Here is a 17,367-nt window from a genome sequence, read left to right as displayed (position 1 = left end):
CAAGAGGACCGAGTCCATGCAATGTAAAAACAGCCCAGACCATTATGGAACCACCACCAGCTTGAACAGTGCCTTGTTGACAACTTGGGCCCATGGCTTCGTGGGGTCTGCGCCACACTCGAACCCTACCATCAGCTCTTATCAACTGAAATCGCGACTCATCTGACCACGCCACGGTTTTCCATTCGTTTAGGGACCAACCGATATGCTCACGAGAGTCGCTGCAAGCGATGTCGTCCTGTCAGTAAAGGCTTACATTGAATTGTATTTACATTGTATTTAAAATTTAATGCAAGAAAATGTTTAGTGAATTAAATGGCACTGTCAACAAAAAGTACTGGATATAATTTGAATGTCTTGAACAGTTCTGTATATCGAATTGTATTTAAATTTTGTGTATTGATTGGTATTGAATTGTATTTAAATTGTTTTTTTTTTTAATTGTATAGTATAAAATCGTGAGCATCATAGTAACATAGCATGTTTCCGAATTGATTATGAAATGTACAGCATAAGGGTGTGAGCATAGAGTATATAATTGTAATGTATGAAAAGTATAATGTAGTGTATAGCATTGTATTTATCATTATTTAGCATGTACTTCCAACCATCATGTATACAAATATGTATAATCAAGAAGCAGCGAAGCCCTTGTATGGCCATGTATTAAACAACAAATTGTCAGAGGGCCCCAACGAGCCTAATGCCCTTGTATGACCATGTATTATTAGGATTTAAATCTAAATAAATACTGGGGCCTGGGCGGCTGGAGGACTGTGCACCAGGAGGGATGCTCTTTTCCCACATTGGCATGCACAACTGCAAATGCAGTGAATTAGGCTTTGGGTTTCGGCGCCAGGCGCGGGAGGCTCGGGCGGCCCTGAGGGGTGTTTTTCTAGATAGTTGCGGGTCCTGGACTACACCCGAGTAGCCTTTGGCAAAGTCGTGCGGGTGTCCAGGGCTTGCAGTCACCTGTCACCTGTCAGTAAAGGCACTCAAGTCGGTCTTCTGCTGGCATAGCCCAAGGAAGACAAATTTCGCCGCACTGTCCTATCGGACACGTCCCTCGTACGTCCCACATTGATTTCTGCGGTTATTTGACGCAGTGTTGCTTGTCTGTGAACATTGACAACTCTACTCAGACGTCGCTGGTCTCGTCGGCACATTCTTGACACTATGGATCTCGGAATGTTGAATTCCCTAACGATATCCGAAATGGAACGACCCATGCGTCTAGTTCCAACTACCATTCCGCGTTCAAAGTCTGTTAATTCTCGTCGTGCGGCCATAATCACGTCAAAGCCTCTTCACATGAAATAACTTGAACACAAATGAAAGCCCTGCCAAAGCACTTCGCATTTATACATTTTCTACGTGATACTACTGCCATCTGTATATTTGCATATTGCTATCCCATGACTTTTGTTACTTCAGTGTATATAGAGATGGGGTTATTCATCCTTATACCTTATACCAAGTTGTTAAGCAGTGAGACGGGTTATAACTTTATTCTACTGGACGATAATGCCCATCACATTGCTCTGCATTGCAGACCAGTTAGAGGGAGGGCGAAGGGATCCAGTAGATGGAGTGTTCCTGACATCTCTAGATTTAAATTTGATAAAATATGCATGGGATGTACCAAGACGCCGACCGCATTCCTGCAGCCTCCAATTAGCACTTACCGGGAGCATAAACTCAGGAAATCCTGGACGATATAATACATAGCATTGAAAATTACTGTAAAGCTTCCATTTCAGTGAGGAGTATTGGCACAGTTAATTAATGTTTTCTCTGTGCATTTATAAAAAGCTGTAACATTAATTCTTGCTTATTTTGTATCGTGTATTCTTATGTTCTTATTTAATTTTTTTAATTTTTATTTATTTATTGTTTTTTGCAGAAATAGGCAATTCTGTGTTTTATAGCTATGCCAATCATGAATGACGATGCCAGTCATACGAAGATCTTATGTAAGTCACACTTCAATATTTTTCTAGCTATCTGAGTTTTATATAATTATTCATTTAATTTTTTCGTCAGAATATAAGGTATTTCTCCCGCCTTCCTAGCGAGCTTTCGTGATGTAGTGGTCAGTACACTGAACCAGTATTTCAGAGGTCCATGGTTCAATTCCCGGCCAAGGCGGTTGCTAATTTTTCAACCTCTGTTGCTTCCAAAAAATCCTAATGTACAAGAGTATTTTATGAGCTCAGAAATTTAATGGCGAACGTATGTCTTATATGTTGTTAGTACTATGTCCTATGCTTACCGTAATCAGGTCCCCTATGGAAGGGGTGGTACGCTAGAGAGGTAAGTGCATGGGGGCTATACCATTTTTGTCAATTGCGATGGCGTGGTGTCCCCTGTACTTGTTCCTGTCCTGTCCTGATACAATAACGTTCCCTATTAAAAAAGACATATCTTTTTCTATTCTTAATCGGATTCAAACAATGTAACTGTGGTCCAATTGAAATGCAGTCTTATAAATGGCATATTTAAGTAATCATATTTCAACGTTTCATCTGGTGAGAAAACAAATCTGCTTCATTATTCTTACAGATAATGTTTGCACAAAATTTCTAAAGTAACTCCTGTGTTTCGGTTTTTGTCTGATGCCTGTTATTTTCTATTTTGAATACATGTTGTAACATTATTTTAGTGAATCATTTCAAATGCAATAATATATATTATTCTAGGACAGTTTATAAGTCAATATATATATATATATATTTCTACCACAGTTTATATGTCAAAGGATAGTTTAAGAACTGTTAAAAATAAACAAGAATTGAACTTGCTTGAACGACCTTCTGTATTAAACATTTTCTTGTTTATGAAGTCACCTTGACCAAACAACAAAGAGAAAGTTCCTGGTCAAGGAACTCTCAAAGAAGATGCGTTATAAGGCCTTGAGGATGGACCACCAAAACGTTCGATAGGAAAAAAGAAACACGATTGCTGTAGGGAACACTTTTAATAGCACGCCATTCGCTCCGCACAACAATGTTTTTAAAAATTAGCGAAAATATATTTCATTCTCTTCGTCTCACGAGAACTATTAGCAATTTTCTTCATTAGAAATGACAGAGCAGACGCAATGTATTGTAAAAAATATGGTTAAAACTTTTGAAAATAAAATCTTCAAAAGTATCTTTCAAATCTATGAAAACGTTTAATTAGTGACAATTATCTATTTAAATATTGTATGGCAACAAAAATGGTTCCATGCCCTGTGAGAGACATTTTTTACTATTTTTTTTAAAAGGATGTATTCGAATTCGACTGTATAGTAGCTCCTTGGTCATTATGCTGCTCAGTAAAAAGCTTCTTTCGAATATAAAGCTGATGTTTAAAAAACCCTTGTAAATAACGCTGTCTCGGAATATCGAATATAAAGTAATTTATAAAAATAAAAGTATTGTTATCAGAATTCTACAGTGTGACAACGCGAAGCACGATGCTAAAGGAAAAAGCGAATGTCTACAGAAAAATAAAATTTACCATACAAATACTGGGCATTTGGAGTTGTAGCTATGTTGATACAGTGACATGAAGTTCAAATATGGATTTATAATTATAAGCATAAAGTTTTAAATTAGACTAAAAAGCAAACTTTGTTTGGTATATGTTTTGAATAATAATCAGTAGGTTTCCAGAGTGATCAACCTTTTTTTTTAATGCATACTGTATTTTATGTCTGTGAATAAAATTTTAAAATGTTTAGATAAAAATGTTTAGATAAAATGATGAATTTAAGCTGTGGAAGTGAAAATTAGAGTTATATCTTTAAAAATGTGATTTTAAGAAAAGTTTCATAAGCTATGTATTTATGGGTCAAGATGTTTCTATCATCCATAAAAGAATGAATTTTTACATTGTTGAAAAAAATATATTAATTAAGGCAAAGCTTCCGAGATCTATCCGTGCTGAAAATGTTACATAATTTTCTAACTAAAACTGGTTAATTTTATGTAAAAAAATTGAAAGTCATGAAATTTCATAAGCAAGCGGCCTACACAGTGCATCTAGTACATTTTAGAATTAATTAATTTAGAAATTCCAGCAAATTTGCCAAATGATATTTGATAGTATTTGTATTATTGTGACATCTCAACTTACTTTTCCTAAAATATCATCTGTTTACAGACTGAATTTTCTATTCAGTTAATCATTAAGCTTTGATCCAGTGATTATCTGTTTTATGGATTTAAAAGCTGAGCAATGAACCAACGATATTACATTTTTTCTAAAACGCACAGAAAAAAGCATTCGAAGTGTTTGAAATTATGAGCAAACTTTTAGAGTCATTATGTTACTTTGGCACACCAGCGGCCGAGCGGTAAAGACGTTGAACACTGGTAGTTTGGTCCGAGATTCGAATCCTGCGAACGCCCACCAGCGGCCGAGCGGTAAAGTCGCTGAACACTGGTAGTTCGGTCCGAGGTTCGAATCCCGCGAACGGGCTGGCTGCATGGGTGTTTTCGTGGTTTTCCCCACGTGTATACGAGCCAGTTTCCCTTAAAAAGTCCTCCACGAAGGCATCCATCCCTTAAGGCAGATAGCCCTCGAGTGCTTTGCCGTAATCTAATAAACCTAAACCAAACCGAATCCTGCGAACGGGCTGGCTGCATGGGTGTTTTCGTGTTTCCCATTTGTAACGTGTATACGAGCCAGATTCCCTTAGAAAATCCTCCACGAAGGCATCCTTCCCTTTAGGCAGATTGCTCTCGTGTGCTTTGCCATACTTGAATAATCCAATCCAATCCATTATGTTACTTTGCAGCAGGCGATATTAAAAATGAACAATGCCCCAGCCTCGAACCTGGAGCTCTCGATTACGCGTCGAGTGTGCTACCATTACATCACGAAGGCATGCTAGAAGGATGGAGAAAAACCCTTATATACTCCCCCTTTCAAAAAGTGACTGGGGGGTTAAGGGGCTTAGTCACCTGATCCTGGTGGTGACGCAGGGTCCACCACCTTTTTACTTAGCTCGCCACTGTAAAGTCATTAGGTTTTTTTTTTTTTAACTGGAGACGTGAAAGATGTCCATTGCCGTCTCCGGGGCTCGAATCTGGACCTCTCGAAAACGTGCCATGTGTGTTATCGTTACACCACGAAAGAATGCTGGAAGGAGAGAATGCGAATCAAGCCATAATACAATCCAATGTTTTTTATTGGTACGGAGGATTTTGTGACGGACGTGGACATTTTTATGATGAACTTGAGAATGATAATTTTCACAGACTCAGACTGATGGGAATTTCGAAAACATTCGATTGTGGTTGCTGAAAATTTATCACCTGTCTCTGTGAACGGTATCTGATAAGTTTAACATCAGTAAATACATTGCTCACAAAATCAACGTGGATCTTGAAAAAAAGAAAACTTTGCTCTAGTTTTTCCCTCTTAATATGACAGCAGTATGGAAGAATGATGGGATTTCTGCATCTGAAGATTCAATCCAAATGATGGATATTAATCTTGACCTTTTCCAAACAAATTTTGACTGGACTCAAAACTTGGAGCAATGGTTACATTCCCGAGTCAAAACTCAAATTATCGTTTTGAAGTGAAGAAGGTTTACCATGGCCACAGTAGTTTCGGTTTCAGAACTCCCGAATAAAGACCATCTTAGTGACATTTCTTGACTGTGAAAAAGGTAATTCATAAGAAATTTATGTCTAAAACACAATCAGTAAATTCCATATTTTGTATAGAGCCGCCCTGATGGCATAGTGGTATAATTAGGGCAGCCATCGAAGGCCTGGGTTGGAATTCCGGAGAAGGCATGGCTATAACTGTCCGTCCCTTCATAGGGGGGACGGTGGTCGCCTGTTAGGTGCCTCCAGAATAAAATGGACACCATTTCCGATCTAAGGCGTGGCCAATGTCGGAAAAAAAAATAGTGCCCGCCATTCGAAAAAAAAAATATTTTGTATAGACTTAATAGACGGGACTTCGAAAGCGAACTCATCAGGTTAAGATTGCAAAAGCTCAATCGAAATTGTGTTTCTGCTGAACTACAAAGCGGTGTCATAGAATTCTATTATCATCAAAAAGTTCTGGCCGAAAAGTAACTAGTAAAAGTAAAGTATTCTAAGTCCTCCCATAAACCTCCCTCAGAGATCGGTATTTTAATATTATTAACGAATTTAGAAAGCTATAACCAGAGACTTGAGCAATATTCCAAAAGATGATTTTTCCGAAGGAATCAAATAGTTGCATGAACGCAATAAGTGTTGTGTGTACATACAAGGATTGTATTAAGAATACTAAGAAGTAAAAATATTGTTATCTTCAACGTTCGAATTTCTACGAATAAAAACCTTGCAGACATATTCTCTGCTTTAGGCTCTCAGCATAAATTGCTCAAAAGTTCGCAACGTGTTACTTCAGTCAAATGGGTAAACATTCTTAAAAATATACAGGACAAGAATATGGCTAATTCTTGCGATCACGTGTTTCACATCAACTTAAAAACAGATTGTATAATATGCCCTTGTTTAATTCCTTGGGTACATTTGACGTCTGAGACACGTCATTCCCTTTTTTCCCCTAGGAGCGGTTGACGTCAAACCAAAAATTAAACTCTTGGGTACATTTGACGTCTGAGAGACGACATTCACTTGTTTTCCCTAGGAGCGGATGACATGTCTAAAACATTATTTGAGGTTATGCACAATTCTGTTCATTTCATTGTAGCTTGTATCAGTCATAATAGAAGAGGCAATTACAGTATTTCGGTGAACATTATTTGCTATACACTGCCCCATTATGTCAAAAACAAGGAATATATTTTATGATAGTGATAGCGAAAGTGACTTTGAGAAATCTAAAGAAGAATTGTTTAGTGATCCTGAAATTGACAATTACAATGAAATACAAAGCGAAGGTGATGAAGACGATATTGAACTAGAAAATGATGACAATTGTAATATAATATCAAGGTTTCGAAGAGTCACAAGACGTCTATCGAGCAGTGATAGTGAATCTTCTCGTGAACCAGTATCAGAGGAATGGATTTGGGAAGAAGAAGAAAATGTAGCCGATATAAAAAGTTTTTCTGAAATATCTGGAATTAATCCTTTGAGCTTGCGTAGACTAGGTAGTAATCCTACGCCTTTAAATGTTTTGAAAGAAGTCTTGAATGAAGATTTTTGGGACACTATAGTAGAAGAGACGAATAGATATACCAGACAAGGGATAGAAAATGAAGGTTGTGTAAAAAAAAAATAGTTTCCTGTAAGTTCTGATGAAATGAAAGCTTATATTGCATTATGCATCTTGATGTCGCACATGAAGAAGCCAAAAATGCACATGTATTGGTCAAAACGATATGCAATAAGTACTCCAATTTTTGCCAGCACTTTGGCACGCGATAGGCTTTTGATATTTCAAACTTTCTACATTTTACGGATACTGAAGAGGAAAATCAAGATGACAGAATAAGGAAGATTAGAAATATAGTGGATTACCTAAATACTAAATTTTGTTACATTTATACTCCTAAAGTGAAGTAGCTATTGATGAATCGCAACCAAAAATTATATCCGTTCCAGATGCAAAACGTTTCTCAAATAAATCCGTACCCAAGGGGATAAGGATATATTGTAAAATATGGTGTAGTTAAAAATATTTCGTCAAAAAGGGAACAATGAAATATTTTGCGCTGGGAGAGTTATGATTTATACGTTGCTTGTTTTTTCAGCTAGGAACTTATAAGACGAGCAACTTGTCAGTTGCCTCGTGTGTTTGATGATTTATAACTAACAACGCAATTTCGGAATGATAAATCATGCAGATGCTCAATGTATAAAAACTCATGCCCTTTACTCCATCATTACAAATACCACCGGCAAAACATATTGCAAAATAAATTTTTTTTGCGAACTTCTTCATCTTAACAATTTTCATTTCTTCAGAATGTCAAGAAATCTACGATGAACAAGTGTTCTGGCTTTGCATGTTAACTGAATCATTTCTTAATCAACTGACACCTTTGATAAAATTTTGAGTGATGTCCATGATGCGCTACGAGCCTTGGACGAAGATTGAAATTGTGCAATCTTTTTGCGAATGGCCTTGACCCTTTTTGGAAATAAAATAGACAGGTGTCAATCTGTCTCACGCAAAATATTTGCCATAACGAGTTAGAAAATGTCCTTCGCGTGAGACAAACTTGATGGAAATTATATTTAAGCAGCTTCAACCGTCGGGCATTTTGGAAATCGATTGAGCTGCCACGTTGCGTTTATGAGATAGCGTTTGCAACGAGTTTTCCTCATTCGACGACAAGAACCCGCGTTTTGAAATTCGTGGACCTAAGCTTTTGTTTTCTAGAGGTTGGATTGAGGAAAATACATGACAGGACTTTTCAAAACTTAAAATGTGTAAGAAAAACCTGTCCAGTTTTCAGATGTTGTGCAGTCTGCCAAACATATAATTTCATATCTTTATTTTTAATTTTTACTATTGTGTGGTTAGTGTAAAACTATTTTTTTAAGACTTTATCATGCGGGCCGCAAAAGTGACTATCTACAGCTAAAATGGGAAGCAATCCATAGAAATGTTGTATAAAATTATTAACAGAAAAAATATTAACTGCATTTTGCAAAATATGTATAAAAGAAAATGTAAAGGCATAGTAGCTCATTATCAGATGTATTAGCACGAATATAAGTATTATTTTTTTTTCAATATTCTTTTTATTTTACTTTCTGAATGATTCTTCCGTGATATTCCATTTGATACAGGATTTATAAAATGATTTCGAAGTTTTCACATTTTGATTTCAGTTCAGATTTTGCGATTTGGAACCTTCCCTTGCTTAGTTACTTCTTAGAAAAATCAGGTTCGAATTTAAATTAACATTATATAAGATATTTCTCCCGACTTCTTAGCAAACCTTCGTGGTGTGGTGATCAGAACACTCGGCGCGTTCGAGAGGTCCGTGATTCGAGTCCCGGCGAAGGCATGCGACATGCGACGGAGGACGTGGGCACCACCCCTCTACCAATACGGTTAATCGGTATAGCGCCACGTCCACCTTTATCTAGATAACCATACGTGTTCATTGTGCTAATATACTAATATATAAACATACATACAAATTTGGTACTTCATACAGTGGCGTTAAAGCTAATTAATGTTAGACACTGGATAATACATTGCCATGTTACAACGTGTATGCAAAAGCATGGATACGATAGCATATATACATAACGTGTGTACTCATATGTTGAGTACACTATGACCCTTTGAAGCATTATCATTAGATTACAGAAGACATGTACATACTGAAATATTAGGTGCGCAATGTTATGCTGGAATAAGTAATTAGTACAGTGAATTAAAAGTTAGACCCTAGATTAGTACTGTGTAGTACAGTGTCTTTAGTGCAATTAATTTTAGAGTGGGGCTCTAGTTAGTTCTTTGCGATACGGTGCCGTGTTACAGGATAAAATGTGCAGATGCATAGTTACATTATCATATATACAGAACATAAATTCATATACATATATACAGACACATTAGGTACATGATTATCCGTGCGTAATAGATGTATATTAACTATACAGTGCCAAGATATGTGATAACACTAGTAGATACATGGGTACAATTACATATAAACAAAGACATACACAATTACATATAGACAAAAGCGTATATACGCTTATATTTTGGTACACAATAGTCCCCGGCGAAGGCATCTCTCCTGCTTCGAAACCCACCGGAGGCTCTAGGCGCTGGATCTGGGCGTCTTGTGCGAGGTTCTACTGTGGCCACACCAACTGGCCAACTCTAGATAAGGGTGGGCGTGGTGTTGTACTGATTAACCTAATAGTAAAGGAACAGTGCCCACGTCCTCCGTCGCTTATCTCCTGCTTCGAAATAACATAATGCCTTTACAGTGGCGCCTGAACTAAAAATGGTGGTGGATGATGATTCTCCACCACCAGGATTTGTCTCCTAATCCTCAGTCGCCCTTTAAAAGGAGGAGTATATGTTGTTCGAGTCCTGGCTATTGCATTGCTCATTTTTCATCTTTCCTGCTTTAAGAATAACCTAATTTCTTTATAATTTAAAACGAAAACTGCTGTTCTGAAGCCATTTTCTTATTTTATAGAATATGAGCCACGTATTGGACTATGTGACGATTAGAGGAGGCTGAATGTACATGGCTTGGACCAATTTTTTGACAAGATATGGACATTTATGAGTTAATACTTTAGCACAATGGGAGCACTTGCAATATGTAGATCTGGAATTACGTATGAGACGATATTAATAGGGTAAGAGAGAAGACTCCATCTTTTAGGTCTGTCTGATCATCTTTGATGGAACTTAGGCAGATGACTTCGATTGCTTTGCCTAAATTAATACTAATTCTAATCTAAATACTGATTAGCAACACGAGCACTTTTATGAGCTTAATACGATCCCTAGGTATATATTAACTTACACTATACTCGCCGAAATTATAATAGATTTATTTTCACTGGACGGAATAAAATAAAAATGTAAATTAATATAAAAAATTATATGAATTGCATTCAAATTTATCATTTTATTAAGAAACGCACTATGTTTAATTATGAAGACAAATTAAAGATTTTGTGCTGCTTGAAATGGCAATCTACTGGCAAAAATATTTTATATCATATTAACAGTTTTAAAATTATTTAAAATCATGCAAACTTTTAAACACCTTTATAATGAAGCAATAAATTTGTTTATCTATCAAAGTTTTTCAATCCTGAACATTTATAAAATTATTTTAATTAATCTTTTATTAAAATATTTAGCAATAACTTATTATTTTAATGATCATTTGAATGGAGCTGGCATTTAAAATATTTTTGTTTATTAAATTTTGTAACTAAATATTTTAAGAACCTGAGAATTCTTTTAAATTTCTTCGTATAGAAACCATACAAAAATTATTATTTCAACCTTTCATGGTAACACGGCATTTACTTGAAGATATTCAAGAGGTATCAATAGTAAAACTTTGAGACCCAAGTTAATCCCTTAGTAAATGAATATGTGTAAGGCTTGTTAGGCTGTGTGAAATTTGCGGATTCTAAAAAACTATATATACATTTTTTCCTTTTCATCATTAGTCCAAAGCAGCAATTTGCCCAGAAGGACTATTAATTTCGATTTGGCATTTTGGATCGATTTTATTTGTAAACGGTGAATCACTTTTTTAATTGTTCCCACCAAATATTAGAGCCCTGTATTATAAGTAAAGAAATTAAATAATGAAGACTCTGCATAAATGTATGTACGTTTATTGCATTGTGATAGAGAAAACGGTACCTAGAGCCATCCAATTTTGAATAACGTAATCCTCCACCGAATATGGGCATCTGAAAGCCCTAATTTGGAATTTGGAATTTGCTTTATTATCGATTTCATATTTTGTAACACTTTAACGAATTTTTTATTAAGAAACTCAACGATTTCAAAGCGAGCAGCACTGTACAAAAAAAAAAAAAAAAAACCTCCAGCGCGCGAGACTGTGTATCGGAAATTCTAAAGATATGTTCTTTTTAAGTTATTTTGCGATATTACTGTTGAATTGAATTTTATAGTTTAAGTGAGAAGAGCATGATTTTTAATAAATAAAGGCAATGAACAGAAAAAGCGCCCCTTTGGGTGTAATGTAAAATCTGAAATCTTTCAGACTTTTTTTAATTAATTGTTTTAGATTATATGTGCTTGAGTAAGTAATGCATCAAAAAACTGAAAAGTAGAAGATGTGGTAAAATTTAGAAAGTATAAAAAGTAAGTTAAGATAAATAAATAGAAAAATTTTAACTGGATTCGTTGAATAAATATCTCATGAAACTTTTTAACAGTAAACTAAAGATAATTGAGCATTACAAAAACAAAAGACTTAAACTAAGCATTTACAAAATTGAGTATATTTTTAGCTCCATTTTACACCACGTAGTGAATTTCAAAAATACCACTTTCTGTTTTCAACACTTCCAGTAATGGAGGCCCATTTCGACATTAAAACTTTAGCCCTACCGACAACTGGATCCAAACCGCTCGACGTCCATTAAATGTAGACTGTCCTAGGTAACCATGGTAAAAGTGAAACAAATTCGAATCACCAAACCAATCCCCCAAACCAACTCCCAGCAGCACGCAAATATATAAGCTGAAGATACAAGGTGAGTGAATAATTTAGAGTACACAAACCAAGACGACAAAGAATGTTTACTAGATTCGATTTTAGGTCACTCTGAAATGATGGAATAATAACACAGAATATATATTCCCTGGATATTGATCGATCAGTCCAAAGAGCAATTTTCCTAAGTGCATTTTCGGGTACAAAAATATGTTTTACGAGTTGTTTCTTTGCGTAGTTATATTTGCGCATCTCATTTCTCTCCAATCCGCGTAGAATGATAGTCATGTTGTATATCTCAACAATTTAGATAGTTACTAAATTATTAAAGTTTCCTTTCACAAGTCGATATACTGGAGTAAATAAGGTAGCGGCAAACGCAGTAAAAAATTTAAATATTCAAAACAATGCCACGTTTGTTCGTAAATATGGAACACATCATAATAGCAACAACTTAATTACCCTTTTTCTTATTTGTTTATTTATTAAAGAAATTAAGAGTCAATAAATTAAAAAGTGAATGATGATGTTGAAATTCTTAAATGCAAGTCGGTGTAATGATTCGAACTATGTAGACCGTTTCTTTTGCATAAAGAATTTTGTTTCCATTAAAAAGAGAACTTGATCTGAATATCAAATTAATTATTAGCCCAAAGGGCTATTAATTTCGTTTTGGCATTTTGCGTCTAAACCTTTAAACATCCGTTTCACTTTCCAAATTGTTGCCACCAAATATTATCGCCCTGTGTTATATTTAAAGAAATTAAATAATGAAGAAGCTGCATGAATGTATGTATGTTTCTCGCATTGTGATGAAACAAAGGTACCTAGAGCCGTCAAATTTTGAATGACGTAATCCTCCAATGAATATGAGCATCTGGAAGCCCTAATTTGGAATTTGTTTTATAATCGATTTCATATTTTTAAACGCTTTAACGAATTTTTGATTAACAAACTCAACGATTTCAAAGGGAACAATAGCAACATTGTACGGGGGAAAAAATTATCTGCAGCGCGCGAGACTGAGTATCGGAAATCCTACAAATATGCTCCTCATTTTAAAATTATTTACGATATTGCTGTTGTATTGAATTCTACGGTTTAAGTACGAAGAGCATAATATTTAATAAATAAAGGTAACACACAAAAATGTTAAAAAAATACGCCGTTTTGGGCGTAATGTAAAATCTGAAAGCTTTCAGATGTTTTTCTGTTATTAGAATGGAATTTGGTATTAGATTTCAAGTGCATTTTTATTTTCCCCTGAATAAAATTAAATATTTAGCCCAAAAGGGCGTTAAACCAGAAGGGCTATAAGTCTCGAAACGGCATTTTGCTTCTACCAAATGTTACCGCACTGTATTATATTTAAAGAAATTAAATAATGAAGGATTCTGCATGAAAGTATGTATGTTTCTCGCATTGTGAAAAAATCTTATGCAGATACCACATGACTTCCTTGTAGGGTCTATTAAATTATACACATTTTTTGCTGCATTTCATTCAAATCTATTTCTTCTAATTTAATTAGAGATATATTTCTCATAAGTTCTCACTTCGGGGAAAGCAGAAATTTATAAAACTCAAAAAACCTTCATTAAAATTTGGGAAACGGAGAAAAACGTTCAATTCAGTTAAAAACAGTCAAATAAAAAATTTTTTTACGATTAAAATTAGAGTTTCTATGCAAAAACAAGCAATTCGTCCAGAAAACAAGAAAGTAGATTTTTCGGTGCACAAGACCGAAAGTTTATTTTTGGTCCCACTCAGCAAAAAGACATTCAAGTTGCAGAAACTGACTTAATTCACTATTGTACTGAGTTTCATATGTAAACAAATGGCGGTTCGTTAGGCTTAGCAGGCAACGATAAAGAAACAAGTAAAATGAAATATCTTTATTATATGCGGCTTAAGTGTCTGTTTGTCGCCGATAGTTTATTCGTTGCTTACGTAGGTGTACTAGCCAATGAGGTGAAGTTGCCACGGCACAGGGTTACCGCTTCAGTTGAGACGAAGGCAATTTCCTGAAAAACTTGCCTTTGCTATGACCATCCATAAGTCTCAGGACCAAACGCTTAAGCATGTGGCATCCTTTTTCCTGAGCCTACATTTGGACATGGTCAACTTTATGTTGCCTGTTCAAGCGTTCGTGAAAGAACGGACGTAAAATTAAAAATAATGGATGGTACTCTGCAAGGCGAGCTTAAAATGATGGAAAGATCTACACAAGAAATGTTGTGTACAGAGAGATCTTTAACATGTGAATGAACATTTTATGATTTAAATCACCTTTATTTATTGAGCTAGCGATGGCCCTTAAGAAATGTACCACTCGTGGTTTCCTTCATTGCACTCTACTTTAAGCAATTAAGCAAGTAGAAGGGGGAAACCCCGTGGGGGCAGTAAGCAAAGGGGCGTCCTCGCCGCCTGCTCTGGGTAATTCAGTTTGAATTAGCAGACACCTTTGCACAAATCATTTTAATTACAATTTACAATATCTAGAACAGCCGACTGCCGTACTTTCTAGTTTGTTATAAGCTAGTATAATAACGTCAAATGTGGTTGACGCACTTTGTTAAAATTATTCGAAAGAATGAATAATGCGGTTTTTTTTCAGCTCGTGAACAATCAAAGAGAAAAGAAAATAGGTTGCCATGAATTAAGAATTTTGCCAAGTGAATTATTCTTGGCGCTAACATAAAAAAGGTGGCCAAGATAAATGTTTAAATTTCTTGATAAGTTTCTCACTGAATTTTACAGAATTTAATATTTGGCGTAATTGGAGTCGTAGAATAGCAATACGGGAAAACATCGGTATGTCATTTCAGAGAAAGTCCAATTTCGTATTAAAATATCTATGTTAGAAAAATGCTATATAGAAATCTAAATATATATTCTAAGTCCAGCTCTTGAGACATAAAATATGCAAGTTAAATTTCGTCAATCAGCCCAACAGAAAGGAAGAACTGTCTGTCTCCTCTTTTTTTTTCTTTGTGTAAGATGTGTGTGTGTGTGTGTATTTAATTATGGCAAAGCACACGAGGGCTATCTGCCTAAGGGGAGGGATGCCTTCGTGGAGGACTTTCTAAGGGAAACTGGCTCGTATACACGGTACACATAGGGAAAACCACGAAAACGCCCATGCAGCCAGCCCGTTTGCGGGATTCGAACTACCAGTGTTCAGCGATTTTACAGCTCGGCCGCTGGTGGGTCTTTTGTGTAAGATGAGTTTTATTCGTTTGAATTTAATTATAATTAACAACATGAATGTTTTTCAAACCTGTTCTGAAATATATGTAATTCTATGTGTTTGAAGATTTTTATCTAAGAAAAGGTCCCTTGAATATGCGTAAGCTATATTTTCAGCTGTAGAAAACGCTTGCGTAGTGAAAATATAGTAGTCACCACTTAATGTGATAGATAGCAATTAATATCTTCATCCGAGTATTATTACTGAATTTCTGAAGTCTCTCTATATAAAAGCATAAGAAATTGAACATTTATTGTTAGCAAACCCTTTAATATGATGAAAATTTATAGAATACATTTTGCAATCAGAACACGAAGAAAAGGAAATGAAGTAACAAAAAATTATATTTCATACGCGTTAATGACGTCTTTGCAACTTTTATTGAATGGATTTTGAAATGGGATAAAGATCTAAAGAAAGGTATGATTGGTTTGATTGATAATTGCACAAAGCAAAGCGAAGAACTGATGGACAGTTGCACAAAGCACAACATACAACCGAATGACAATCGCACAAAGCACAGCATACAACTGATTGACAATTATACAGCTCACAACGTGAATGTTTTCGTAAAAAATACAAAAAAAAAAAAAAATTGTATAATTTTCAACGAACAGAATGTCCATAATTCAATCAGGCAATCAAAGAATTTCTAGAATTAAACTGCAGTATGATGTTAAAGATAGTCTCAAAGAACAGTAAATGAGAAATAACAAAAGGTAAAACTAGGCACAACAAATGAGAAACATTTTGAAGATAATGATGAAACTGATAATTCAGTTATAAAGATAATGATGAAACTGATAATTCAGTTTCATCATTATCTTCATAATAATAATGATATAATTCATAATAGTGCTAATTCAGATAATCATTATCTGAATTATTATGCTTCATTATTTCATCTTTATCTGAAGTATTATTCTTCATAGTAATAATAATTCAGATAATGATGAAACTGAGTTATTCCTTACTCAGGCTAAAATGAGCGAGGTATTCAGATTATAAGGATTAGGGATATGATGAAAGAGGTTAAGACATTTTCCAGATATACTATGAACATGATCACTTTGTAAAATATATTTTGCATAGACAATGAAGATAATGCCCCCAAAATTTTTTTTATCTTTTATTTCCAAAGAAATTCTCTGGAAATATGTGTTATATGTTTGGAATATATTTATTTGAATTACTTAAGTAGACTGACAATTTTCAGGCACATTTTTGCCCATCTTTTAAATTTCTTATTGGGCTAATAATATTATGCAAACAGCTACACATAAACACAAAACCCTTAAGCAATGCCTACTATCTAACTGATGGACTAAATAGTACTAAGCAAAATCCTAATGATATCGAAAAGAATAAACAACCACCTTTCTTTACCACTTTCAGGTAACTGAATACAAATATGAAAGTTAAAATGTTTTACTTTTTATCAAGTTAGAAGCTACATGGAAGAACACTTAATAAAAGACCACGGAAGTGTTACGAACAAGGAATGTTGCCACTTTATTTTCTTTATAAATATTATAGTGTAATTTATCTTATGAATCATACGAACATATTGTATAAGCACAATATGTTTCTTTATTATCTGATTTATGTGTATGTTATTATTTACATATATAGTCTTTTAAATATGTGATAATATTATTTTTATGAATAGATATACACTGAAACACTTAACGATATCTAGAGGCTTACTGATTCAGAAGTCAAACAACAAAAATCAGCGTTAATTCACAAAATTTTCACAGGACTAGTTTCGATGGTTTTACCGAACCATCATCTTCAGCTGCAAAACCGCAAATGAACAAGATAGGAAATAATGTTTAGATAAGATAAGAAAGCCTGGACAAGAATAAGCAAGTGGCGCCATCTGTTGGCGAAACCAGAACTAAAACATAATTTCTCTAAAAGCCGAAGGCAAATTTGGATTGGAATTAGGATCGTTAACTAGAAC

The 17,367-nt window shown here is 34.8% G+C and overlaps 2 long non-coding RNA genes across 13 annotated transcripts in view; one reads left to right on the top strand and one right to left on the bottom strand.

The window, feature by feature from the left end:
- LOC118200065 (uncharacterized) overlaps positions 1-17,367 on the bottom strand; it is a 418,146-nt gene that overhangs the window by 121,784 nt on the left and 278,995 nt on the right. The gene's annotated exons all lie outside the window — the stretch shown is intronic.
- Positions 1-17,367, top strand: part of LOC118197308 (uncharacterized) — a 397,612-nt gene that overhangs the window by 283,076 nt on the left and 97,169 nt on the right. For 9 of the 11 annotated variants that reach the window (XR_015042271.1, XR_015042268.1, XR_015042265.1 and 6 more), the window contains one exon: positions 1,904-1,973. This is a non-coding gene — a long non-coding RNA (uncharacterized LOC118197308). Of the gene's footprint in view, positions 1-1,903; positions 1,974-10,132; positions 10,293-17,367 lie in introns of those variants that run through there. The other 2 variants (XR_015042270.1, XR_015042272.1) reach the window with 1 other exon arrangement.

This window comes from Stegodyphus dumicola, chromosome 7 (genome assembly GCF_044657685.1).
Source record: "Stegodyphus dumicola isolate Sdum_Otavi_A_Nest chromosome 7, ASM4465768v1".
NCBI lineage: Eukaryota > Metazoa > Arthropoda > Arachnida > Araneae > Eresidae > Stegodyphus > Stegodyphus dumicola.
The sequence above is the reverse complement of the archived record's forward strand: the minus strand, read 5'-3'. Positions and strand labels throughout refer to the sequence as shown.